We start from the raw sequence: 27,402 nt of genomic DNA on the forward strand, positions 1-27,402 counted from the left end.
GTGGTATATATGGTCTTGCTGTGTTATCATAATGTATGTTTGGATGTTGGTGAGATCTATATGTGTGATCTGATGTGTATTTCAATGCTTGGTGTTTAGGTGGGTGTTCATAGTTTGAGTAACGTGAAGTATGGGCCTTTTTCTGGTGTATCGACGGACTACTTTTGTTAAAGTTTGAAGATCCTGAATTGTATTTTGTGTTTTGATGGTAAGTTCTGATTTGGTTGTTTGCATAATCGTGTTTGTCTCTAACATGTTTTTTCACTTTTATGTGTTTTGTATCCATTTCTATTTTTTCAATTTTATTTTGGATTAAAATTGAGTTTTGTTTGAACACTGGTGTGTCTATAAATGGGGATAGTTGTTCTTTTAAGTCATTAATATCTTTGTCCAAAATGGACAGTTTCTTGCTTTTCTTTATCACTAATGTGTCCATAAGGCCAAAAGTACATGTTTTAAGTTTGTTAAACCATTCATTCATAAAATCTTCATCCTCTTGGTCTGAGGAGGGAAGTTTGAATAGTCTTAGTCCTCTAGGGGTAATACCTTCATCTATATATTTTTTAAGAGTAGCGATTTCCCATTTTAATTTTATTTCGCTTGTTAATGCTTTTTCTAGTTTAATAAACAGTTCTTGTTGGCTAAAACTAGGGGGTCTCGGGATGATGGGGCTATGGTCACCATTGTTGAAAGCTTCATTTATATTGATGGTATAGTTACTTCTATAGTCAAAGATAGACATGGTAATTGTGATCTGAAGGGAAGCAGCTGGAACCCGGAGGGGACAGGTAACTGTAGTGAGAAAAGGTGGGAAGGGAACAGCGCTATAGTACTGATCACAAGGGGGAATAAAGCTGCACACCAGAGAGGAAGGGCAACCCTCAAACCCTTCAGAAAATGGAGAAAACAAAAGACAACAAATACAGGGTGCGCTGGATAAAATAAACGAAAATGAAAACACGGAAAGGAAAGTCTCTATAGGTACAGTGTAGAACTTGAGTAACTGTTCTTCTGTTCTCGCTTTGGGATCGCAGTAGTTGGATATGAAACACAAAAGCAGAGAAGGGGGGGACCAATAGTGCAAAACCGTATTGTGGAGAGGATCACGAACAACACAGACGTAGAGAAATGCCAACTTACAATTTTTAGAGCTATGCCCAGCTCTAGGTAAAACAGCTTACAGTGGTATTTGATACTCCCCACATGTAGGATATAACTGGGCAATTGGAGTCTCCACACGATTCTTTAAAACTTCTGAGACAGACATCAGCATATAAAATATATAAAAGGAAAAACCCAATGGTGCAATAACTTTGGTAGTACTGCAACAACAGACAACACAGATGTCCTAAGAGTGCCAACTTACAATCTAAAGAGCTATAACCAGCTCTAAGTAAAACAGCATACAGTGGTATTTGAACTCCCCACGTGTAGGATATTCTTCTAGTGATGCTTGTAGTGCCGGTCTTATGAAAAATAAAATCACAAGGCAAGGCCCATAGTGTTTTCCATATATAAAAATGACAAAGAGATAAAAAGAAACGTACTTACAGTGTTCAGAGCAGCCACACTGCTCTATGAACCAGGCGTAGGTGGAATAATCCCCACCAGGGATTCCTTTTGCAGTACTGGATCTTGTTAAAAATGATGATAAAAAATCAGCCAGGATAAAACAGCAGCATATAAAGTAAATGAACTAACCCAAAGTAAAAGGTAGTAACAAAATACTTTAATATAAAACAGAGTAAAAATACACAACGCGTTTCGCCAAACAGTAGGCTTTTTCAAGTGTAAAGATAATAATCCTGGCTTAATCACATTATATAGGCAGCTATATGGCATAAATTACAAGAATTTGCGCCAAAATGGCGTCATTACCATGTGACCGCTGGTCACATGACTTAAAATTATATATATGATAGGTTAATGTGTTGAATCATTAAAAAAGAATCGATTTGAATAATAAACATATTGGGCTAATTCTTAACCCACTTAAGACCTATTGGGTAGTTGCAAAGAATCAATTTTGTGGAGTGGAGGGAAAGAAATAACGGAAATAAAAGACAGGGGAAAGATCACGGGGGCGTGGCCATTTTGGACCAATGAAACGGGTGAATCGGCGAAAACGGCAAAATGCCGTGTGATGATGCTATGCATGCAGGGAAATGTAGTCCGGATCATGTCACTGCCAGTGGCATGATCGGACCGAAAAATAGAACGAAAAGTGGAATAGGGGGAGTCCCAATTAGTGAGGGGAAAGGGGGATTTAAGCTTCCATAGTGGTAAAGGGCAGGAGGAGAAAGGGGCAGAAGGGTGACATATAAAAGAAGGACAATAAATAAAAGGGCAAAGTGATGAGGGGGGGAGCATAAGATAATAGTCATACAATGTCATTAAATACATATACATATAATGGAGGAATTAAATAATAAAAGAAATAAATAGGAATAAAAATAAATATAAATATAAAAATGAAAGTAATCCATAAGACATAAAATGGTGGTCTTAGTATGTGATTATTAGATCATAGCAATAAAATAAAATAAAATAAAAATAAAATAAAATTAAGAATAATAACAGTGCTGGAGCTGATAATCTATGCATAAAATTAAAATACTACAGGAAATTAAAAAGATCAAATTCTGGGCGGAGCCTGAACTAGGAGCTGAGCGGACGTGTGCTGCATGAGCTCCCGACCGACGGACCGGTTTTTGGGGGAAACAACCCAGATAAAGCACAGCGATCGATGCCACACTGGGCTACATCACCTGGGCACACGGCGACAAAACGATAGATACCCTCCCCAAGGACCTACGGTACCGTAAACCGCGACAGCAAGCGGAGGCCTGCAGACGGCTGGGAGGGGGAAGCGCGGCCGACTTCCATACCGACTGGTACGTCCAGCAGACCCACTTTACTCCTACCCCCCCCCGGACCGGTGGGGGTCATCCCGGTTCCCGCTGGCCAGCACCACGGAGTCTCTCTGGACACAGAGTTACTGCACGCGGAGGAGCCGCACCTAAGATGGCGGCCAAGCGGCAAACCTCAGCTATGGACACAAGCAATAAGCCAGGCACAGGGCCCCTGGAGGTTTTCGATCAGCAGTGCAAAAGCTTCTGGAAGATACTCTGCAGCCTGGGCCTGACCCGCAGACGAGCGGTGAAAATGGTGGCACCCTGGATCCGTCCGGTAACCCGGCGCCGCTACTATGGGCCCCTACCGCGAATCCCAAAAACGGCCACCCAGCACGGCAGGCGACAGCGACCGACAAAGATGGCAGGGGAGCCGCATGGCACTACTGCCGACACTCGCTCCCACGATCACAGGAGCTGGAGCGTCAGGCTGGCCCAACCAACGAGTACCTCTCATGCCGCCAGAAACTGGGACCAGCGTGGTGCACCCCCACACTCTACAGCCCCAGCGACATATAGTGGCCCAACCTGGAGGAGGTCCAGCCCCGGGTCTAGCTGCAGAGCTGAATTCCGACCGAGGGACACTCATAAAGAAACGCAACTGGAAGCCCTGCAAGAGAGCTGGGAGAAACGTAGTCTCAACAAACCAGGACGGAAGGCTCGCCGCACCACAGCACGCGACAGGCAGACAAGGCCACGACTGCACCAACGGCTCACTAATCCCCGGCGGAGAGGGGAAGCGGACACTTCACCGGGAACTCAGAACCGAAAGGTAGTGCGCAAAGCACTCGTTGGACACTGGCAACCAAGCTATGACAGCCTCACACAGAGGGGCATCGGCTGAGCAGCCCACTGGGACTCTATATACCCTGGCAGGAATTACGGCACCTGAAACCCGACAAAACCCTACTCACCTCTATCTTTAATTTGTCACAATGGACGCAATCCAGCCCTTTCTGCAACCTTCTAGGCCTGCTACCTGCAAGAACCAGCACGGTGTCCTCACATCTGACCGATATGTATATGTCATTTCTTCTGCTCTTCACATGCCAATGATAACTTAATTAGCACATATTGTATACCTCGTAGATACTACCGCTGGTACACTAAGCTGTACACTGATGTACTACCGCTAGTACACTAATATGCCTTCATATACTGAATAGCAACTATGCTAATGTCCATAGTCATTACAGTGTGCACAGCATGCTGGAGACTCCCCCCATTTTTTGTTTAAGACATACTGGCTCAGCCGTATACAGTTCGTAATTTTCCCCGGCCTGCATGCCTCCAGGTTTAGCCAGCCTGCCCACACACAGCCACAAATGACCAGCATCTCTTAGCCTGATGTTCACAGCCCGCATAGCCACATGAATAGCCTTCGGAGTATACACAGTGGCTCTAATACATGAAGCCAGCACATTTTGGATGAACAACCGGTCTGCATCACCCGTACACTACATCTAGCCCATGCAACCACACTAGCCTGTCCCTGTCTCTAGCGTGATATAACCACCTTTGCAAGCAGCTAACCATCTATTGAGTAAATGTGTTCCTACTATTTTAGTTAAATTCACGCGACGGTCATACCCTTGCCTTACATATAAGCGTCCCCAGCACATTAGGTCTGCCTAGCATATGAGTGCTTTTAACATGATTTGCCGGCATAGCATATGACTGCTTTCAACATGTCATGCCTGCCTAGCACATAACGTTTTTTTTTTTTTTTTTCTTTTTATTTATTTATTTATTTATTTATTTTTTCATGTAACTGCTCTCACCAGGATATGTCTGCCTAGCATATTACTGTTTATATCAGGTTGTGTCTGCCTAGCATATAACTGTTTATATCAGTATATATCTGACTAGCATATAACTGTGTACATCAGGATATATCAGCCTAGCATATAACTGCTCTCAGTGTGATCTATCAATCTAGCATAACTATTTTAAGCTGGCAAAACCGGCCTAACAAATAACTGCTTGCCACACGTCGTGTTCACCTAGCATATAGCTATCTCCTGTAACAATATACGACTAACAAACCATTAAGGTCTCAACTCATGTTAACTTGTTTTAAACAAAACGTATATATAGTTTTACTGTTACCATTCTTTGCCACACTTGACTATGCATACTCTTGCTTATTTAACATCTCAACATCATTATTAACTTTACTGAACAAGATGTTTTCGTTAATCAACGTAAAAATAAAACTTAGGCATTGTTATTCAGGAAATGTATCTAATGATGTATAATCCCCGACTTGTATGTTACTTTTGCATTTCCCTCTCTTCGTTATGTACCCCATTGCACATACCTTAATAAAAACTAAGATTGAAAAAAAAAAAAAGATCAAATTCTGCATTTAAGCCTTCTGGGGTTAATGTCTTAAGATTAAAAACCCATTCCATTTCGGCTTTTCCCAGAATGTTTCTTATATCGCCCCCTCTCCATGGAATATTGCATATTTGAATAGGGGTAAACTTAAGAACATTAGGGTTTTTTTGATGGTGTGTTAGGAAATGTTTAGACACTGTATGATTCTCAAATCCATTCTTAATGTTCCGACAGTGTTCTGATATCCTAATTTTTAGGCATCTAGACGTCATACCCACATATTGGAGGCCACAAGGGCACTCCAGTAGGTATATAACATTTTTCATACAACACGTAATGAACTGTTTGATATTATAACTTTTGTTGGTAATATTGGATTTAAATGTTGTGGTTTTATTTGGGACTGACGTTTGGGTAGTCTTACAAACAATGCATTTTCTGCATTTAAAAAAACCTTTAACGTTAGACAAGGTGGATAATTTTTTTGATTTAGTCTTTGTAAAATGTTTTGCTAAAAGGGTTTTAAAATTAGGGGCACCTCTAAAAATGATATTAGCTTTTTCAGGAATAATTTTATTAAGAACAGGGTCTTCAGATAAAATGTGCCAATGTTTGTGAATAGTTTTCCTTATGTCTTTGTTCTTGTTATTATAGTAAAAAATGATGGGTAGGGAAGGGGTAGTGGTAGAGTTTTTATTTTTGTATTTTAGCAGACTACTCCTATCATCAGACTTGATTTTAGTAATTATGGTTTCAAGTTTTTATTCTGAGTAATGTTTGTCTAAAAATGTGTTTTTTAAAATGTTGCTTTGTTCGTTAAAATCTTCGTTGAGTGTGCAGTTTCTTTTGAGTCTTAGAAACTGGCTTTTTGGAGCGCTATCTAGCCAGGGAGTGTAATGACAACTGTTTTGATCGATGACTGTGTTTGTACACACTTTTTAAAAAAAAGTTTTCGTGTTTAATTTACCATCTTTAATAAAATTATTTAGATCTAAAAAGCTGATTTCTTCTTTACTAAATTCTGTGGTTAAAACAATGCCTTTGTCATTATTGTTTAAGTGATTTAAAAAGAGTTTTAAGGAATTTTCAGTACCTTTCCAGATAAAAAATAAATCATCGATGTAACGGAAATATGAGACCAAGTTTGCCCTCCAAACATGGTTACCCCAGACTGCTTTAGTTTCCCAGTCTGCCATGAATAGATTAGCGTAGCTGGGGGCAAACCTGGTCCCCATAGCCGTGCCTCTTTTTTTAATATAAAAAGAATCTAAAAACCCCCAAAAAATGTTTTTTAAAATGATATTAATACCTTCTATAATGAAATCGATTTGGGATTGTGGTATTCTCTTTTCAGCTTCAAGTATTGTTGTGACTGCTTTGCAACCTTTGTCGTGGGGGATAATTGTATAGAGTGATGTAACGTCGCAAGTCACTAAAATGTAGTCGTTATGCCATGTGAAATCTTTAAAAAAGAGGAGAAGGGACATAGTATCTTTGAGGTAGGATTTCATATTTTTCACAGATGGTTGGAGTAAAATGTCAATGTATTCCGATAAGTTTGATAAAATTGAGGTAATGCCAGAAACAATAGGGCGGCATGGGGGGTTGGTTTCATTTTTGTGGATTTTTGGGAGGAAATAAATTACTGGGATTTTAGGGTGTGATTTATTGAGGTAGTTAAATTCTTTTTTATTTAAAATGTTAGAGTTACTCCCTTTCAGTAAGTAATTATATAAAGTGGCTTGGATTTGAGGGCTGGGTCTGTTTTTAACTTCTCGTATACATTAGTGTCGTTTAGTTGTTTGTGGGCCTCTTCTATATACATTTCTTTTGAGAGGATTACAAGGCCACCTCCCTTGTCCGCTGGTTTTATAACAATATTTTCGTCTGATTGTAATTCTTTAAGTGCTTTCAGTTCTTGGGGATTTAAATTAAGTTTGTCTGACTTTTTTTTCTTAATTTTATCAAGGTCTTTTAAGACAAGTTTTTCAAAAACCTCTAAAGGTCCGGACTTGCAATTTGATGGATAGAATTTAGATTGTAGTTTAAGGTGGGTATTGATGATGTTTGGGGTGGTGATAGGTTGAGTGGGGGTGTTAGGAGGGGACGTAGTTTCATTTCCCATAAAGAATCTTTTTAAGGTGGCTTTTCTTACGAATTTGTTTACGTCCAAGAATGCTTGGAAGGGTTTAAATGATGTAGTGGGTGCAAATTTTAAGCCTTTGCTGAGAACAGCTATTTGGGTGGATGTGAGTGTTTGTTGGGACAGATTAAAAAAACCCCTTTCTTTAATGGGTTTTTGATTTTCTATTCTATTAGCCTTTCTCTCTTGCTCCCTTCTGCCACCTCTCCTTCCTCTAATGAATAGCTTCTTTTTCTTACTCGTGATGCTTGGAATGATAGTGGGTGAGACTGTGTGTTGGATCTGATTTCTAAAAAATTATCCTCCGTGTCTATTTCAGAATCTACTGATAGGAGTTGATATCTGTTGTGGTTAGTGATAGGGGATTTTGGTTGGTCTGTGTAGCCATAGTTTCTGTGTGTAAATCTAGATCTTTGTGGTCTGGGGGAGGCATCTTTGTATGTATTAGAAGTGTCATTTCTATAAGAGCTATAGTGATTGTGATTGTAGTGTTTTTTGTGGTGGTGGTAACGAGGTGAGTGCGTGGGTTCCCTTTGGGAGGTGTAGTGATAGGTTCTGGGATGTTTTTTGAGTAAGGGCTGGGGTATTGGTGGTATATATGGTCTTGCTGTGTTATCATAATGTATGTTTGGATGTTGGTGAGATCTATATGTGTGATCTGATGTGTATTTCAATGCTTGGTGTTTAGGTGGGTGTTCATAGTTTGAGTAACGTGAAGTATGGGCCTTTTTCTGGTGTATCGACGGACTACTTTTGTTAAAGTTTGAAGATCCTGAATTGTATTTTGTGTTTTGATGGTAAGTTCTGATTTGGTTGTTTGCATAATCGTGTTTGTCTCTAACATGTTTTTTCACTTTTATGTGTTTTGTATCCATTTCTATTTTTTCAATTTTATTTTGGATTAAAATTGAGTTTTGTTTGAACACTGGTGTGTCTATAAATGGGGATAGTTGTTCTTTTAAGTCATTAATTTCTTTGTCCAAAATGGACAGTTTCTTGCTTTTCTTTATCACTAATGTGTCCATAAGGCCAAAAGTACATGTTTTAAGTTTGTTAAACCATTCATTCATAAAATCTTCATCCTCTTGGTCTGAGGAGGGAAGTTTGAATAGTCTTAGTCCTCTAGGGGTAATACCTTCATCTATATATTTTTTAAGAGTAGCGATTTCCCATTTTAATTTTATTTCGCTTGTTAATGCTTTTTCTAGTTTAATAAACAGTTCTTGTTGGCTAAAACTAGGGGGTCTCGGGATGATGGGGCTATGGTCACCATTGTTGAAAGCTTCATTTATATTGATGGTATAGTTACTTCTATAGTCAAAGATAGACATGGTAATTGTGATCTGAAGGGAAGCAGCTGGAACCCGGAGGGGACAGGTAACTGTAGTGAGAAAAGGTGGGAAGGGAACAGCGCTATAGTACTGATCACAAGGGGGAATAAAGCTGCACACCAGAGAGGAAGGGCAACCCTCAAACCCTTCAGAAAATGGAGAAAACAAAAGACAACAAATACAGGGTGCGCTGGATAAAATAAACGAAAATGAAAACACGGAAAGGAAAGTCTCTATAGGTACAGTGTAGACCTTGAGTAACTGTTCTTCTGTTCTCGCTTTGGGATCGCAGTAGTTGGATATGAAACACAAAAGCAGAGAAGGGGGGGACCAATAGTGCAAAACCGTATTGTGGAGAGGATCACGAACAACACAGACGTAGAGAAATGCCAACTTACAATTTTTAGAGCTATGCCCAGCTCTAGGTAAAACAGCTTACAGTGGTATTTGATACTCCCCACATGTAGGATATAACTGGGCAATTGGAGTCTCCACACGATTCTTTAAAACTTCTGAGACAGACATCAGCATATAAAATATATAAAAGGAAAAACCCAATGGTGCAATAACTTTGGTAGTACTGCAACAACAGACAACACAGATGTCCTAAGAGTGCCAACTTACAATCTAAAGAGCTATAACCAGCTCTAAGTAAAACAGCATACAGTGGTATTTGAACTCCCCACGTGTAGGATATTCTTCTAGTGATGCTTGTAGTGCCGGTCTTATGAAAAATAAAATCACAAGGCAAGGCCCATAGTGTTTTCCATATATAAAAATGACAAAGAGATAAAAAGAAACGTACTTACAGTGTTCAGAGCAGCCACACTGCTCTATGAACCAGGCGTAGGTGGAATAATCCCCACCAGGGATTCCTTTTGCAGTACTGGATCTTGTTAAAAATGATGATAAAAAATCAGCCAGGATAAAACAGCAGCATATAAAGTAAATGAACTAACCCAAAGTAAAAGGTAGTAACAAAATACTTTAATATAAAACAGAGTAAAAATACACAACGCGTTTCGCCAAACAGTAGGCTTTTTCAAGTGTAAAGATAATAATCCTGGCTTAATCACATTATATAGGCAGCTATATTGTGGTGGAATCTCGGTAAAAATAAATTTAGTAGGCCGAGATTACCACGTGGCATGTGTACGTGCATATGCTGACGTATCGATCAGTTGGTTGCACGAGGCAAGATACAATCAGTAGTGTACGGAGCATGTGCAAGAATACAGGATCTAGTATTCCCCTCCTCCATTGTGCTGGACAGGCCATGCGTTAATTCTTATTTGTATTTATTGGTCAAGAGAATGTGCGGGTGGAGCTTAATATGGGAGGAGTTGTGTGCCTATATAAGGAGCCTGCACTATTGTCCGGGGCTCAGAACTTGCTGTATTTTGGTGACATTAGTCCCTCTGAGTCCCGATCGGTGATCCAATAAAGAATCTCTTCCTTCCTGAAGAAACCTGTGTCCATCTCTCTGTGCTTGGCTTCCGTCAGTTTCTCCGGTATCATTTGGTGCATTGGCCGGGAAGCTCATCGTTCAACGGTAGCTGAGAGGCAGAGGCGTGAGACGGTCTATCTTTGCCCACGTTCTCTACGGCTGCACCCCTGAACTTCTGCGTGGACCTCCCTTCGTCTCGGCGCCACTGGTCTGTTGTCCAGGAGATCATCGGCCTCTACGTAAGAAGTGCTGGGGTGTCCCCGTCGATGAGTGTGAACTCAGGTTCAGGAACGAGGAGGTAAGACAACTGCTGTTTTAGACGGCAGACCCACTAGGGGTATACCGATTGTGCGGTAGGCCCATAAGGGGTTTGAATTGTGTATGGAATCTGCCCCCTCTGTCGGAGGGAAGGAGCGAAGGCGCACCGCTCAATCGAACGCTCTTTAGTCAGACCGTTTGATTTGGTTAGTCAGGCGGGGTTCTGGTGTAAATAGCCCTAGCCGGACACCGGTGTCTTGTCTAGACTAGCGTTCTAGGGTGTATATTACGTTCGCTAGGTCGGAGGGACCGGGAGACTAAGCGGCGCCTGTGTAAATTCGGTTCGCTAGCTCTCAACCTATCTTGGCTAAGTGGGAAGGCGTGTAAATTTGGAACCCACTAGATTTTTGATAGTAATCGACTAAGAGGCGCCTGTGTAAATTCGGTCCTCTAGCTCGCTATATGTGGTGCTTGGGCAGTGTGGCTAACCAAAACGGGTGTACATAGTTTTAGGTAGTCCATTCAAGGTACTGGCCAATAGTTTAGTTGGGAATTGTAAATTTGTTAAAGATTGTTTAGTAAAGTGTATATCTTGTTAGATAGCGCAAGCTCAGCCGTCTAGCGAGAGTGTTAATAGTGTGTTGCTGTATCATAGTGCACGGTACCATAACCCTGTATATTTACTGACACTGTATATAAGTACTAATCATTGTCGTCTATTGCATGTTTAACACCATAACCACTAATAATTGTATTGTGACCTTAAATTGTGCTTTGACCTATGCTAACCGTACTGTAACCGCTATTTGTAAAAGACGATGTTACTGGGGTGTGTTATAGACGGGTAATTCATATATAGAGAATTATAGCGTGGGTGACTGTATAGTTTAGCCAAAGGGCATAATATTGATTATTTAGTGACTGGTGTAACAGCTGTGCGTGTACGGGAATTCCCTGAGTGTTTATTGTGTTATTGTGTACGTTTCACTTGGTAACCGTACCACGTGGTGCTGTTGCCAGAGGAAACGGGTGTGACTGTTGAATAGAACGCGTGCATAGTTTTCGTTGTCAACGACGTTCCATTGATAAGTATGGGCGCGTCGGAGTCAACGATTCCGGATCCCTTAGGTTGTATGGTGAAGCATTTTAAAAAGGGATTCAAAACATGTGATTTTGGGGTTAAAATGTCTCCTGTACGTTTGGTCACTTTGTGTACTAGGGAGTGGCCTACTTTGGTTGCGGCATGGCCGCCACGTGGCAGTTTGGATCCAACTCTGGTACAGTGCGTACACGTGGCTGTATCGGGTAGGCCTGAACTTTACGGGCAGTTTCCTTATATTGATTGTTGGAGACAGGCCGTAAATGACTGGCCAAAATGGATTCAGACATGCCACGAGGAGCAATGTCGCCTCATGGTGGCTAGGACTTGTTTGTCCACTAGGACTGGTGTTAGGCCCATTTTGGACACGCCCCCTGAGTCCAAGATCCCTTTGCCGCCCCCTTACTTTCCTTTAAGAGGAAGTAACGCGAATGCAGGAAGTCCTGCACCCCTTCCCCCATTGCCCCCATCCACTTCCGCTTCCTCCTCCAGTACAGAATCCACCCCCTCTCGTACTAAATCTCCCCTTCCGGAACCAGAACCAACCCCCATTAGATCTGAATATCCTGATTTTGCGCCACTTCAGACTTCCGGTCAAGCTTCTTCTAGCTCGGCTCGAAGTGTTCTATTTACTAACTTTTCCCAAAACCAAGCTCCCATATCCTCATGCTTTATTACCCCCCGACCGGAACCTCTAACTGACGCCCCTCCACGTAGCCCCATACTAACCCGACAACTGACCGGTACCCAACAATTAAAACATTATCAGATGCCTCTTCGTCTGAATCCCGGGTCAGCCTATATCGATGCCGCAGGTCAAATGGCACATGCTGACCCAGTCTTCGTATATGTCCCGTTCACGACTACCGATCTCTTGAATTGGAAGACCCACAATTCCTCGTACACTGAGAAACCACAAGCTATGACCGATCTGTTCACCTTGATAGTTCAGACACATAACCCGACATGGGCTGATTGCCAGCAGTTATTAATGACTTTGTTCAATAATGAGGAAAGGACAAGGATTAATCAAGCGGCCATTAAAGCGCTAGAGGATAGAGCCCGTGCTTTGAATCAAGCCAATCCAGCAGCATGGGCCGCAACACATTATCCTAACACCGATCCCGACTGGAATGTAAATGGTGCAGATATGGTTCAACTCAGAGCCTATAGAGACGCTATAATTGCTGCATGAAAGCCGGAGGAAAGAAAGCTATTAACATGTCGAAGACAGTTGAGGTGATTCAGAAAAGTGATGAAGCGCCCAGTGTCTTTTATGACCGATTATTGGAGGCATACCGCTTGTATACCCCCTTTAATCCGGAAGATGCAGATAATTCCCGAATGGTGAACTCCGCCTTTGTCAGCCAAGCTTACGGAGATATTAAGCGCAAGCTACAGAAGTTAGAAGGGTTTGCAGGTATGTCTATCACCCAACTAATGGAGGTAGCGAATAAAGTGTATATGAATAGGGAAACAGAAAGTAAGAAAGAGGAAGAGCGCAAGATGCGTAAAAAGGCTGATATGCTAGCGGTAGCGATCGCAGGCGTAGATAGACGGGGCCCAGATAGAGGCGATAGTAGATGGAATAGGGAGCCTTTGAGTAGGAATCAGTGCGCGTATTGCAAGGAAGAAGGGCATTGGAGGAACGAGTGTCCACAAAGAGAGCAGTACGAGAGAGACCAACCCAGGGCAGGTTACGGAAACTTTAGAGGCAGAGCGAGAGGTAGAGGAGGCCCCGGAGGGAGCAATGGTAATAGAGGGAGCAATGGGAACAGAGGAAGTGTGAGGGAAGATAGGTACTATCCAGCAGCGCAAAGATCCCGCGATAGAGAAGGTAGGGACTTTGTAGGATTGGCTGACACGGTCATGGAGGACTATTGATACCGACCGGGCTCCATCCCCCTTGGTCGAGCGGAGCCTATGGTCGATGTATCAATAGGGGGAAAAAGGAGTGCGTTCATGATCGACACTGGTGCTGAACATTCGGTGGTGACTAATCTAGTTGCTCCTCCATCTGGAAGAAGTATTACTGTAATAGGAGCAACTGGAAGAAGTGCTGAAAAACCGGTTCTTAAAAGTCGACTCTGTACATTGGGAGGCCACGTAGTAAAACATCAATTCCTTTATATGCCTGAATGTCCAGTCCAATTGCTGGGACGTGATATGCTATCTAAATTACAAGCGCAGATTACGTTCCTACCAAATGGAACAACATCCTTAAAGTTTAATGGACCTTCAGGTATTATGACATTATCCGTACCAAAGGAAGAAGAGTGGCGACTTTATACAGCGTTGACTAGCCAAAACCCTAGGAGTGATGAGTCCTTATTCAACATACCAGGAGTTTGGGCAGAGAACAACCCACCAGGACTGGCCCGCAATATTCCACCTATTAAAATCGAACTAAAACTTGGGGTTTATCCAGTGAGCCTAAGACAATATCACATCCCGCAGAAGGCTAAGAAGAACATCCAATCTTATCTGGATAAGTTCATACGGTATGGTATCCTAAAATTCTGTACTTCCCCCTGGAACACCCCATTGCTGCCTGTTCAAAAGCCCGGTACAGATGAGTATCGACCTGTGCAGGACTTGAGAGCAGTCAATGATGCGGTTGTTAGTATACATCCAGTTGTACCCAATCCATATAACCTGCTTGCTTTAATTCCGGGCGGGGCTACTTACTTTACAGTCTTAGACCTCAAAGATGCCTTCTTTTGCCTCCGAATTGCCGCAGAAAGTCAATGTATCTTCGCTTTCCAATGGGAAAACGCTGTAACGGGCTCAAAACGCCAAATGACCTGGACAAGACTGCCCCAAGGGTTTAAAAATTCACCTACCCTATTTGGTTCAGCTCTAAGTCAAGATTTATTGGATTTCAAGTCCATCCCAGGAGAGTGTGTATTGTTACAATATGTAGATGACTTGTTGATAGCAGCAGTTACAAAGGAAATATGTCAGCAAGCGACGCACGATCTACTACACATTCTCTGGAAGGCAGGATACAAGGTGTCTAGAAAGAAGGCTCAGTTGTGTTTGCCAACAGTCAAATATCTGGGGTTCCATATCTCTGAAGGTCAAAGAATTATGGGGCCAGAGAGAAAAGAAGCTGTGTGCCAAATACCGATACCCAAGAATAGAAGACAAGTGCGAGAATTCTTGGGGGCAGCAGGCTTCTGTAGGATATGGATTCCCAGCTACGCGATACTGGCAAAACCTCTATATGCAGCTATCAAAGGTACAGAGCACGACCCCTTCTTATGGACTCAAGAACAGCAAACGGCATTTGAAGATGTGAAGAAGGCTTTGATGAGTGCCCCAGCATTAGGTCTACCTGATCACACACGACCATTCTACCTGTATGTACATGAGCAAAGAAGAATGGCTGTGGGAGTATTGACACAGTACTTGGGATCATGGCAAAGACCTGTTGCCTACATGTCTAAGCAACTGGATGCAGTGGCCAGCGGACTTCCACCTTGTCTAAGAGCAGTAGCTGCAGCCGCTCTGCTAGAAGCTGAAGCCGATAAACTCACTCTGGGTCAAGAACTTTATGTACGAGTCCCACATGCAGTACAGACGTTGTTGGATTACAAAGGAAATCATTGGTTTAGTAATAGCCGTATGACCAAGTATCAAGCAATGTTGTGTGAAAACCCAAGAGTGCATTTAGAGACTGTAAACACCTTAAACCCAGCTACCCTTTTGCCACAACCTACTGAAAGTCAACATGATTGTTTGGAAGTAATGGATGAAGTATTTTCAAGTAGACCAGATCTTCGTGATTTTCCCATCCAGAACCCCGATGTTCAATATTATACCGACGGCAGTAGTTATGTGAAAGAAGGGATCCGCTATGCAGGATATGCAGTAACAACAATAGACAAGGTGATAGAAGCTCGGCCACTGGCATAAGGAACATCAGCACAAAAGGCAGAATTGATAGCACTGACAAGAGCGTTACAATTGGCTGAAGGTTTAAGAGTGAACATCTACACGGACTCCAAGTATGCGTTTTTAACCACTCATGCCCACGGAGCTTTGTATAAAGAAAGAGGACTATTGAATTCAGAAGGCAAAGAAATCAAGTATGCAGCTGAAATCCTACAACTATTGGAAGCAGTGTGGGAGCCGAAAGAAGTCGGTATTATACATTGTCGAGCGCATCTGAGAGGAGATGGTGATGTAACCAAAGGAAATCGGATGGCAGATAGTGCAGCTAAGCGTGCCGCTGAATCGGGAAGACAGGAGTATGTGGGGCATATAGCTGCTCTTATACCAACTCCACTGTCTCAATGGACTCCAGTTTATACAGCTCAAGAAGAGGAGTGGTTAAAGACTGAACCTGGAAAGTATTTGGAGAACAAATGGTATCAGTTAGAAGATGGAAGAATAGTCATTCCAGCATCACTAGCGGTAGAAATTGTCCAAAACTATCACAACGGGACACATTCTGGGAGAGACAGCACAGAAGAATCTCTCAGAAAACATTTCTACATACCAAGATTGTCCAACTTGACTCAGGCCATTGTACGAAGATGTGTAACGTGTGCTAAGAATAATGCAAGGCAAGGACCAGTAAAGCCACCAGGAGTCCAGTTTATGGGGGGACTCCCCATGTCCGATTTACAAATTGACTATACAGTGATGCCTAAATCGGGTGGACATCGTTACCTGCTGGTAATTGTGTGCACCTATTCAGGCTGGGTAGAAGCATGTCCTACTCGTACAGAGAAAGCAGGAGAAGTTGTGAGATTCCTGCTACGAGAAATAATACCCCAATATGGACTACCCTGCTCTATAGGATCGGACAATGGTCCAGCTTTTGTTCACCAGTGCATACAACAACTGACTCATATGCTTGGTATAAAGTGGAGGCTTCATACGGCATATAGACCCCAGAGTTCTGGTAAGGTAGAGAGAATGAATAGAACTATTAAGAATCAGTTGGCTAAAATGTGTCAGGAAACCCAACTTAAGTGGAATGTTCTCTTGCCCATAGCTCTATTGCGAATCCGCAGTACACCTACCAGAAGGATTGGCCTCTCTCCTTTTGAAATCATGTATGGTAGACCACCTCCCGTACTTGGTAACTTAAGGGGGGATTTGAGTCAGTTGGGTGAAGGAATTACCCGGCAGCAGGTTGTAGAGTTGGGTAAGACTATGGAGGAGGTACAGAAATGGGTACAAGATAGATTACCTGTGAATATTTATCCCCAGTTCATAGTTACCACCCAGGAGACCAAGTGTGGATTAAAGAGTGGAATAATGTACCGTTAGGGCCCAAGTGGAGAGGTCCTTATGTTGTTCTTTTGTCTACCCCTACAGCGATAAAAGTAGCCGAAGTGACTCCATGGATACATCACTCCAGGGTTAAACCAGCAGCAGTCGATTCTTGGCAAGTTACAGCAGATCCAGAGAATCCCTGCAAGATCCGGTTAAAGCGCACGACTCAGTCGGAGTGACGAGGAACTTTGTGGATTACAAAATTTTATTGTTTCAGAGATTTGGTAAGTGAGTGAGAGGGCCATAATAAAGCCTGTCCGCTCACCGACGTATAGTATATAAGCCAGGAAAAGTCTCGAAGGGACTCCTGTGAAGACGAGCAGAACTCCATTCCCTGCAGCCCTTACATCCTGGAAGCTGAGGTGCCTTCGCACGGACGAAGACTGAGGATGACGACGAAAGATGTGTTTATGATAATGTTTATTTATGTGTATTTTTATATTCAGGAAGGTAGAGGTACCGACACTCCTAGCTGTGAGGTATGCATTAAGACTACAAGAACAGGTAACCATATTTCCCAAACCCTAATTTGGCATTCACAATACGAGTGTAAAGGAGATGTATCAAGATGTAGATACCTAAATATAGAATATAGTGTGTGCCATTTAGGAGTAGGAGAACCTAAGTGCTTCAGTCCGGAGTATCAACCTCGTACAATTTGGTTGACTCTCAGGAATGGAGATCCTCAGGGGACCCTAATTAATAAGACGGTGTTAGAATCCGTACATTCTTCGGGTGTTCTGCTATTTGATGCGTGTAAGGTGATATCAAGTGGTAGAAAGCCGTGGAATGTATGTGGGGATCTTAGATGGGAGAGGACGTATGGGTCTAACGATAAATATATTTGTCCCAGTAGTAAAAATAAATATGTGAGTCCTAGATGCCCAAATAGAGATTATAACTTTTGCCCATATTGGTCTTGTGTGGGGTGGGCAACTTGGGGACAGACAGTAGACAAGGACATGATTGTGACTAAGTTGCCTACCAGCCAATATTGTAAGTCTATGGAATGCAATCCAGTCCATATACTTATAAATAACCCCGACAAGTTCTTAGATAAATATGGTAATTTATTTGGGTTTCAAATATATGGGACGGGTTTAGATCCTGGGACAGTATTGTTTATAGGGATAGAGACTGATACGGTATCCTCCCAGACTCATCAAGTATACCATTCCTTTTATGAAGAGATGAGCATAGATAATAAGATCCCCCATAATGCTAAAAACCTGTTTATTGATTTAGCCGAAAGTATTGCCGGTAGTCTTAATGTTACCAACTGCTATGTGTGTGGAGGTACTAACATGGGAGACCAATGGCCTTGGGAAGCAAAGGAGGTAATGTCCGGTTCTGAGGCAGTTGACCAATTAGTATCTACACAAGCCGATTATCATATGAGTGTTAGAGGTAAATCTGAGTGGAGATTAAAGACCTCCATCATAGGTTATGTTTGCATAGCAAGGAAAGGAATGATGTATAATACTTCTGTAGGAGAATTAACTTGTCTAGGGCAAAAAGCTTATGATGATGATACAAAGAATACAACTTGGTGGTCGGCTTCAAATGTCTCAGAACCATCTAACCCGTTTGCTAGATACGCCAATTTAAAGGATGTGTGGTTTGATCTATCCATCACATCTACCTGGAGAGCCCCAGCAAATTTGTACTGGATCTGTGGTAAGAAAGCCTATTCGGAGTTGCCACAGGACTGGGAAGGGGCATGTGTGTTGGGTATGCTCAAACCATCCTTCTTCTTGTTATCTATTGAAACAGGTGAGACTTTAGGTGTTAAAGTGTATGATGTAAATCATAGGAAGAAAAGGGGACCCATAGAGATAGGCGCCTGGGAAGATAATGAATGGCCTCCCCAGCGTATTATAGATTATTATGGGCCAGCCACGTGGGCAGAAGATGGTACTTTTGGTTATAGAACCCCTATTTATATGCTCAACCATATTATAAGATTACAGGCGGTGGTTGAGATCATTACTAATGAGACATCACAAGCGCTCAATCTTCTAGCGAAGCATAATACCAGGATGAGGACAGCAGTATACCAAAATAGATTAGCCTTGGATTACCTTTTGGCAGTAGAGGGAGGTGTATGTGGGAAGTTTAACCTGAGCAATTGCTGTCTTCAAATAGATGACGAAGGGCAAGCAATAGCTGAGCTTACTAGCCATATGGTTAAACTAGCGCATGTGGCTACTCAGGTATGGAAAGGGTATAATCCAAGCAGTTGCACAGATAATGGCAATTTATAAATATAAGGCTCTAGATCAGGGAGAACCAATGCAGGAAGATGAGTGTTGAAGATTCACATCATAAGATAAGTCTGGTCTGGTTCAAGGTAACTTGCGGTGTATGCAAACTAAGGTTAAGTGATGCCTCAAGTAATTGTGAAATATCAAGAGGCATCAAAGGGGGGAATGTGGTGGAATCTCGGTAAAAATAAATTTAGTAGGCCGAGATTACCACGTGGCATGTGTACGTGCATATGCTGACGTATCGATCAGTTGGTTGCACGAGGCAAGATACAATCAGTAGTGTACGGAGCATGTGCAAGAATACAGGATGTAGTATTCCCCTCCTCCATTGTGCTGGACAGGCCATGCGGTCAAGCAGGAAGTTAATTCTTATTTGTATTGATTGGTCAAGAGAATGTGCGGGTGGAGCTTAATATGGGAGGAGTTGTGTGCCTATATAAGGAGCCTGCACTATTGTCCGGGGCTCAGAACTTGCTGTATTTTGGTGACATTAGTCCCTCTGAGTCCCGATCGGTGATCCAATAAAGAATCTCTTCCTTCCTGAAGAAACCTGTGTCCATCTCTCTGTGCTTGGCTTCCGTCAGTTTCTCCGGTATCAATATGGCATAAATTACAAGAATTTGCGCCAAAATGGCGTCATTACCATGTGACCGCTGGTCACATGACTTAAAATGAAACATATGATAGGTTAATGTGTTGAATCATTAAAAAAGAATCGATTTGAATAATAAACATATTGGGCTAATTCTTAACCCACTTAAGACCTATTGGGTAGTTGACTTAAAAGAACAACTATCCCCATTTATAGACACACCAGTGTTCAAGCAAAACTCCATTTTAATCCAAAATAAAATTTAAAAAATAGAAATGGATACAAAACACATAAAAGTGAAAAAATATGTTAGAGACAAACACGATTATGCAAACAACCAAATCAGAACTTACCATCAAAACACAAAATACAATTCAGGATCTTCAAACTTTAACAAAAGTAGTCCGTCTATACACCAGAAAAAGGCCCATACTTCACGTTACTCAAACTATGAACACCCACCTAAACACCAAGCATTGAAATACACATCAGATCACACATATAGATCTCACCAACATCCAAACATACATTATGATAACACAGCAAGACCATATATACCACCAATACCCCAGCCCTTACTCAAAAAACATCCCAGAACCTATCACTACACCTCCCAAAGGGAACCCACGCACTCACCTCGTTACCACCACCACAAAAACCACTACAATCACAATCAATATAGCTCTTATAGAAATGACACTTCTAATACATACTTGTCTTAAAAGACCTTGATAAAATTAAGAAAAAAAGTCAGACAAACTTAATTTAAATCCCCAAGAACTGAAAGCACTTAAAGCACTTAAAGAATTACAATCAGACGAAAATATCGTTATAAAACCAGCGGACAAGGGAGGTGGCCTTGTAATCCTCTCAAAAGAAATGTATATAGAAGAGGCCCACAAACAACTAAACGACACTAATGTATACGAGAAGTTAAAAACAGACCCCAGCCCTCAAATCCAAGCCACTTTATATAATTATTTACTGAAAGGGAGTAACTCTAACATTTTAAATAAAAAAGAATTTAACTACCTCAATAAATCACACCCTAAAATCCCAGTAATTTATTTCCTCCCCAAAATCCACAAAAATGAAACCAACCCCCCAGGCCGCCCTATTGTTTCTGGCATTAACTAAATTTTATCAAACTTATCGGAATACATTGACATTTTACTCCAACCATCTGTGAAAAATATGAAATCCTACCTCAAAGATACTATGTCCCTTCTCCTCTTTTTTAAAGATTTCACATGGCATAACGACTACATTTTAGTGACTTGCGACGTTACATCACTCTATACAATTATCCCCCACGACAAAGGTTGCAAAGCAGTCACAACAATACTTGAAGCTGAAAAGAGAATACCACAATCCCAAATCGATTTCATTATAGAAGGTATTAATATCATTTTAAAAAACAATTTTTTTTGGTTTTTAGATTCTTTTTATATTCAAAAAAGAGGCACGGCTATGGGGACCAGGTTTGCCCCAAGCTACGCTAATCTATTCATGGCAGACTGGGAAACTAAAGCAGTCTGGGGTAACCATGTTTGGAGGGCAAACCTGGTCTCATATTTCCGTTACATCGATGATTTATTTTTTATCTGGAAAGGTACTGCAAATTCCTTAAAACTCTTTTTAAATCACTTAAACAATAATGACAAAGGCATTGTTTTAACCACAGAATTTAGTAAAGAAGAAATCAGCTTTTTAGATCTAAATATTTTTATTAAAGATGGTAAATTAAACACGAAAACTTTTTTTTAAAAAGTGTGTACAAACACAGTCATCGATCAAAACAGTTGTCATTACACTCCCTGGCTAGATAGCGCTCCAAAAAGCCAGTTTCTAAGACTCAAAAGAAACTGCACACTCAACAAAGATTTTAACGAACAAAGCAACATTTTAAAAAACACATTTTTAGACAAACATTACTCAGAAGAAAAACTTGAAACCATAATTACTAAAATCAAGTCTGATGATAGGTAGTCTGCTAAAATACAAAAATAAAAACTCTACCACTACCCCTTCCCTACCCATCATTTTTGACTATAATAACAAGAACAAAGACATAAGGAAAACTATTCACAAACATTGGCACATTTTATCTGAAGACCCTGTTCTTAATAAAATTATTCCTGAAAAACCTAATATCATTTTTAGAGGTGCCCCTAATTTTAAAACCCTTTTAACAAAACATTTTACAAAGACTAAATCAAAAAAATTATCCACCTTGTCTAACGTTAAAGGTTTTTTTAAATGCAGAAAATGCATTGTTTGTAAGACTACCCAAACGTCAGTCCCAAATAAAACCACAACATTTAAATCCAATATTACCAACAAAAGTTATAATATCAAACAGTTCATTACGTGTTGTATGAAAAATGTTATATACCTACTGGAGTGCCCTTGTGGCCTCCAACATGTGGGCATGACGTCTAGATGCCTAAAAATTAGGATATCAGAACACTGTCGGAACATTAAGAATGGATTTGAGAATCATACAGTGTCTAAACATTTCCTAACACACCATCAAAAAAACCCTAATGTTCTTAAGTTTACCCCTATTCAAATATGCAATATTCCATGGAGAGGGGGCGATATAAGAAACATTCTGGGAAAAGCCGAAATGGAATGGGTTTTTAATCTTAAGACATTAACCCCAGAAGGCTTAAATGCAGAATTTGATCTTTTAAATTTCCTGTAGTATTTTAATTTTATGCATAGATTATCAGCTCCAGCACTGTTATTATTCTTAATTTTATTTTTATTTTATTTTATTTTATTGCTATGATCTAATAATCACATACTAAGACCACCATTTTATGTCTTATGGATTACTTTTATTTTTATATTTATATTTATTTTTATTCCTATTTATTTCTTTTATTATTTAATTCCTCCATTATATGTATATGTATTTAATGACATTGTATGACTATTATCTTATGCTCCCCCCCTCATCACTTTGCCCTTTTATTTATTGTCCTTCTTTTATATGTCACCCTTCTGCCCCTTTCTCCTCCTGCCCTTTACCACTATGGAAGCTTAAATCCCCCTTTCCCCTCACTAATTGGGACTCCCCCTATTCCACTTTTCGTTCTATTTTTCGGTCCGATCATGCCACTGGCAGTGACATGATCCGGACTACATTTCCCTGCATGCATAGCATCATCACACGGCATTTTGCCGTTTTCGCCGATTCACCCGTTTCATTGGTCCAAAATGGCCACGCCCCCATGACCTTTCCCCTGTCTTTTATTTCCGTTATTTCTTTCCCTCCACTCCACAAAATTGATTCTTTGCAACTACCCAATAGGTCTTAAGTGGGTTAAGAATTAGCCCAATATGTTTATTATTCAAATCGATTCTTTTTTAATGATTCAACACATTAACCTATCATATGTATAATTTTAAGTCATGTGACCAGCGGTCACATGGTAATGACGCCATTTTGGCGCAAATTCTTGTAATTTATGCCATATAGCTGCCTATATAATGTGATTAAGCCAGGATTATTATCTTTACACTTGAAAAAGCCTACTGTTTGGCGAAACGCGTTGTGTATTTTTACTCTGTTTTATATTACAGTATTTTGTTACTACCTTTTACTTTGGGTTAGTTCATTTACTTTATATGCTGCTGTTTTATCCTGGCTGATTTTTTATCATCATTTTTAACAAGATCCAGTACTGCAAAAGGAATCCCTGGTGGGGATTATTCCACCTACGCCTGGTTCATAGAGCAGTGTGGCTGCTCTGAACACTGTAAGTACGTTTCTTTTTATCTCTTTATCATTTTTATATATGGAAAACACTATGGGCCTTGCCTTGTGATTTTATTTTTCATAAGACCGGCACTACAAGCATCACTAGAGGAATATCCTACACATGGGGAGTTCAAATACCACTGTATGCTGTTTTACTTAGAGCTGGTTATAGCTCTTTAGATTGTAAGTTGGCACTCTTAGGACCTCTGTGTTGTCTGTTGTTGCAGTACTACCAAAGTTATTGCACCATTGGGTTTTTCCTTTTATATATTTTATATGCTGACGTCTGTCTCAGAAGTTTTAAAGAATCGTGTGGAGACTCCAATTGCCCAGTTATATCCTACATGTGGGGAGTATCAAATACCACTGTAAGCTGTTTTACCTAGCATAGCTCTAAAAATTGTAAGTTGGCATTTCTCTACGTCTGTGTTGTTCGTGATCCTCTCCACAATACGGTTTTGCACTATTGGTCCCCCCCTTCTCTGCTTTTGTGTTTCATATCCAACTACTGCGATCCCAAAGCGAGAACAGAAGAACAGTTACTCAAGGTCTACACTGTACCTATAGAGACTTTCCTTTCCGTGTTTTCATTTTTCGTTTATTTTATCCAGCGCACCCTGTATTTGTTGTCTTTTGTTTTCTCCATTTTCTGAAGGGTTTGAGGGTTGCCCTTCCTCTCAGGTGTGCAGCTTTATTCCCCCTTGTGATCAGTACTATAGCGCTGTTCCCTTCCCACCTTTTCTCACTACAGCCTACAATATATGATTCAATCTGTTCATACCTTTACTGACTTTATATGATCATAGGCTCACGGGAGGTTATAAAGCCGGGCAACTGAACCATTGTGGTTATAAGGAGCACAGTGCCCAAAATGCACGCTTTTGGAGATACAGAATCAAGTATTCATATGGTGTTTGCTTCTTTGCACCTTTAAGACAGGAGATTTGATTTTAGTCAGTTATTTATAGTATATGTAATTGTGTTTAAGACAAGTTGTTGTTTATGTCTACACTAACTGTGGCTATACACGTCAGCCAAATGTGAAGAAAAGCTTTAAAAGATTTAAAATAAATGTAATTATCATGTAATGCGTTTTCATTTTCCAACATGTTACTAAAAACTACAAAATAAAGCAGAGATGTACATATCCTAAGGCATGAATGCAGAGGAATCCTTAATGAAAAGAGCATATTGATAAAGAAAGCAGCAGATAAAAAAAGCACCTGCTTAAATTCAACTATAAAAAAAATGTAAAAGATAAAAAAAGGAAAAAAGCTGAGTTCCTGGGGCTAATCAAGATCCTGAAGAAAATAGAGCCACTAGGGAAATGTTGTGCTTTCTGAATGACATTTTGCCGGAGTTTGTGTTCTTAGTGTTGTGCAGTGTCGCAAAAGATTACAGAAACTAAAATAATTGTTAAACACTGAGTGCTCCTGTTTGCACAAAAATCCCTTTTGTATCTTATGTAGCAATCAAAGCTAATAAATCTCATAGAAAAATCACATGCAAAGGTAAAGGCATCAGAAGATATTAGTAAAATGCAGTATTCTGAGTATACAGAGTGTTAGTGCTAAAAGACTGCTCCAGGCATGGGTGACTACAGCGCCAAGGTGGCAAACAAAGCCCAGTTGACATGGATTAAAAGGTGGCTCTTTTAAGCCACCAGGGGAGGGTCAGCTACATTTTATCCGGGGGCAACAGTAAAAAATAAATAAAATAAAAAATTCTAATTTGAGACTAAATCCAGAAAATCCATTCCCTATTATGTTGAAAGCTTTAAACTAATACTGTAAGTATGAGAATACATAATAAAAGAATACAGTTACATCATTTTGGTTAGAATTATACTTGAAGGAACATTCTGTATGTTCTGTGTCACGGGAGTCGTACCAGGAAAGAGGAAATCTCGAAAAGGTGGATCTGAAAGACGGATTACTGAGCCTTAGAATGGCCGGACTTAACATATTAATACAACAAGAAACAGGGTCAAGATAAATCAAGATCAGGATTACAGAGATACTCAGAGTCAAGACAATGCCGGGTCTGGATACAAGAAATCACAAGTCAAATACAAAACAGAGGTCAGGATACCTGAAATCATGAGTCAAATATGAAGCCGAGGTCAGGATACCACAAATCACAAGTCAAATACGAAGCCGAAGTCAAACACAGGGGAATCTATAGGAGCACTAAACAAGAATCCAACAGAAACCAAGATAGGGCAATGAGTAAAAGCTAGAACAGGCCTTAACTAGATTCAAATGAGTTCCTGTTGGTCCACGTCATCTCTGCAACCCCAAACAGCATCGGGTCACCTAGATGACGTGGTCCCCTTAAGGTCGTGACATCATGGGGATAATTTATTTAAGGAGCTGCAGTTCGGCACGCGAACCAGCAGATGGAACTGTTCATGGGATCGAAGGTGAGAATACTATTCAGGCCATGTGACCACATGCAGATGACATTGCATGGTGGGGAAGATGGCAGTGGATTCAGACGTAAAGCCCTGTCAGTGACGTCAATTAATAGTCATGCATCAGGTGTTACCCTGTATAAAGTTATCAGATGGTCCCTCAGATCCTCTTGTCCTGGAGGCTCATGGAGGCCTCTTTCATGAATATTATGCCTGCAGGTTCTGTTGTCCAGATCTTCCACATGAAGCTGCAGGTCAGGTAATTGCAGAGTGTGTTGATGTATGAAAGGCAATTCTGAGTCTTGTGCATTAGAACTCATCTAGGGCAGTCACTCTCATTTCTAAAGCCATAAGGATTGTGATCTTAGTTCTGAGGGCTAGCTTAAACTCTTCGAGGGGTTTATGGGAGTCTTCTTTCCGTGGAAGAAGTAAAGAGGTACCAGCACTACACAAGGTTTGGAATAACAGCACTGTTAATAGTGTTTTTAGAGTAGTAGCAATACCCACGGATTCAAGTAGCTATGGATTCTATGCTTTAAAAATAATATTTACTTTTAATTTATATTTTAAGGGTAGACATTTGAAGAGATAAAAAATATTTTTTTTGCTTCAATAACCAGACATACTTTTGAAGACATTTGTCATATAATTGCTGCAATCATACACCAAATTCTATAATCTAAAAATAGTAAGCTCGGCTGTGCACATTTTCATTAATAACAGAAAAATGTCTAACTTTCTTTCTGTCAGCATCCTTTGATATATTTGAAGCTATTCAAAGAATTTGTTAAAGAAACAAAAGTAGAGATAGTGTGCTATATATCATTAAAATATATGTTTTATTATAAAGTATCAAAATTTCACATATAATAATCACACTGCAGTATGCACTTAATTAAGTATTCTTTTAAATCTAGAAAAAAATACCCTTGTAAGATAATAAATATCCTCCTACCTAACTATTACTAATTACTAGGTGAATCAACAATTCAGACGGAGGATTTTAGAACACGTCAATTCTAAACAACTCAACTCAGAAGAGACCTGAATTTTACTGACCTCCAGAAACTCTCAGCTTATGTCCATTCCAAACTTTTATTCATTCCTACCTTCTCATGTCCCTCTCTGGCTATCTCCTTATATTACGCTACCCTCACCTCTGCCTTGGATGCTGCAGCCCGGCTTCAAAATATGCACCTCAAGGAAGATGCGGCTACAACCTTAGCACACTAAGTTGACCCGCTATTTGCAGAGATGCTCCTGTACAGCTAAACTCTGCTGGAGGAAGTCCCGCACCTTTTCAGACTTCATTATAAATTCATATTATGTTTATACAGCACAGCCCTCATCCTTGCTAAAAAAAATCCTACTTTTCCTCTCTCATTAGTTTATGCTCAGGCAATCCCAGTCATCTCTTTAATACCTTCAACTCTCTTCTTCCCCTACCTCAAGCCACCCCCAAACTAAACTTGCAGACGATAGCCTTGCATTCAACTTTACCAACAAGATTGAACAGCTAAGGAAAGAATTCTCCCCCCTTTG

Source organism: Pelobates fuscus, chromosome 6 (genome assembly GCF_036172605.1).
Source record: "Pelobates fuscus isolate aPelFus1 chromosome 6, aPelFus1.pri, whole genome shotgun sequence".
NCBI classification, from domain to species: Eukaryota; Metazoa; Chordata; class Amphibia; order Anura; family Pelobatidae; genus Pelobates; species Pelobates fuscus.